The sequence below is a fragment of the Montipora foliosa genome, chromosome 6 (assembly GCF_036669935.1).
Source record: "Montipora foliosa isolate CH-2021 chromosome 6, ASM3666993v2, whole genome shotgun sequence".
Classification (NCBI taxonomy): Eukaryota; Metazoa; Cnidaria; class Anthozoa; order Scleractinia; family Acroporidae; genus Montipora; species Montipora foliosa.
In genome coordinates, this window is record NC_090874.1 from 54,239,597 (window position 1) to 54,242,096 (window position 2,500).

A 2,500-nucleotide genomic window follows, 5' to 3' on the forward strand; every position below is an offset into this window, starting at 1 on the left:
TTTCAGTGGAGATCGGATAGTCTTAACAAAGAATTTAGGAGCCTTGACCGAAAGCCTTCAAGGGCAAAAAGTGATAGGGCCCGACGTATGACTATACCTAGGGAAATAGGGGCTTTCATTCCTGGGAGTCCCCACACATACCAGAAGGAGGCCCCGGTGTGGGCTCTCAATGAACATTTGCGGGGTGATAGTTGATTTAAACTCGTTTTGAAATACTTGAAAAGTGTATGTGCAATTGAAATAATGTTGCTTTATCAAAAGTGGTCACACATTTGGGATTCTTGCTGCAATTCCGATTCATGGGCTTTTCATCATGTAAATATGGATTTTTTTTTTGTATCTAAATAATAGCAGCAATTTAAATTGAATGCTTTTTCATGCAGTTTTGTTTGTACGGATTTTGTAATAAAGAACTAGTAGAGTATTGATAAATTAAAGTACTTGCAAAATGAGTTCAAACTGTCTCATTATAATTACCTTCGTTTCACATGCATGTTTTTTGTGTTTGACTGGGAGAAGTTTTACTTACTCGATCGAACTGGTATCTGAAACGCTTAACTTGCTACACGTTATTGTAACCAGTTGCAAGGTCAACTGTGCAGATATCTTTATATCTAAGAATCCGAGATTACACAACAACAATGCATAGCGCTGTTTCTTGTGACGTCACCCATTGTTATTAATATGACAACCAGCCCCGGGTTGCTCGAAGCCAACCTTGTTCCCAGGGTCTCTCTTCTCTGCCTCCATTCTCAACGACAATGGAGGCAGAGAAGAGAGACCCTGGGAACGAGGTTGGCTCGAAGCACGGTTGGCCCTAATCAGCGTTAAATACCATGGAAACCTATAGGTTTTGATACCTTTATATATTAACTGACGGTTAGCGCTAACCAGGCGTTGAGCTACCGGCCCTAGAACCTAATTGGCTGTTTAATCAATGACTTCTTTTGTTCCGTGGCTGGCGAATTTGAACATCAAAAGAAATGGGACGTCAATGGTTGTAAACAAGAAATGTCGCTATAGCTGGGCCTTTTAAAATATATACAGCAACAAAGATATTGTTTGTCACATTTGTCCGTCGAAAAATATCATATTTGCACGTGTATGTCTTTGTTTAAACAGGACAAATGTAACACTTGTCTTGGATATGAACTACATTTGTCCTCATTTATCTCGAGTGCAAATGCATCATTATCCTATTTGTCCTGGAGACAAATGTCACATTTGTCCTACCGCTAAACATAGACAAATCTGACAAATGTCTCATTTGATCTATATTTGAACCACATTTGTGTTTGGTCACATTCCATTTTTCACCCAGTGGCATGTTTTCCAGAAACTGAGGTCACTAGCACAGTCTAAAGCAAAGCCAAAACAAAACCTTATACCACAATCGCTTCTGTCTTAAAAAAGGATTTAATTATACTTGTCCAGATTTTTTTCATCAAGTCCTAAATTTCAGGTTAACCTAATTGAATAAAGAACCATCACGAGTGTTGCTTTTTGGGTGCAACAGCAAAAAAACTCGACTTCCTAAATAACCTACACGGTTACAACCGAAACAACAATGCCAAGCAATGCCAAGCACGTACGTACGCACTATCAAGACAATAAATTGTTTAATTTTAACACGTATTAATACCACTGATTTCCGTCTGAATCCCGATTTTTGACAGTTAATAATATCCAATAGCGTTTTATGATAGTCATCTCTCAACGTTGTTCAGGCTGAGTCGTGAAAATTTAAACTTGCCGATTCCATTTTTTTTTAATGTTGGAGTAGCAATTCCTGGTTTCCTTAGTCTAGATAAAATCTTCAACCAACTGGCCAGTTTCGTGAAAAATGATACCCTATTCTAGACCCAAACGCTCTGATTTATATACCCTATGCTAGAGTAAACTGCTTGAAAACCATACCCTTCACAGCGGCACATACCTATATAGCCCATATATGGCAGTACCCCCCCCCCCCCCTCCCTCCGGGCAAATAAAGCCGTGGATGGCGTGGGAGAGAGAGAGAGGGAGAGAGAGAGATTGGGGAGAGTGAAACGAACATTTTCAAGCCGAATCAAACAATTCATCTTGGATCAAAGGTCACATTATCTTCTTTTGGTAATTTGTAAATACATTTCAGATCTATTTCACAAAGTATTTTGGACGTTGACGAACTGACATATAAGCGTTGGCGAAGTGACATTAGACGTTGGCGAATAGACTTCATACGTTGGCGAACAGGTCGTTGGCAAAGTGACACGTTGGCGAAACGACCGTTACCTGTACGATATATACCGTCCGTTATACATGTGCGAAAATAAAATAAAAGGAAGACAGCGTGAAAGCCAATCCTGGAAAAAACAAGCGAACATTCGGAAGAATATGCTCAACCATTCAGCTACATGTGAATCTGCCAGCTTTGCATTTTATCTTGACAATCGTTTAGGAAAATCCTGTAAATGGAAAGAACAGGGTGCATAACAAATAATTTTATTTTACGTCGTCA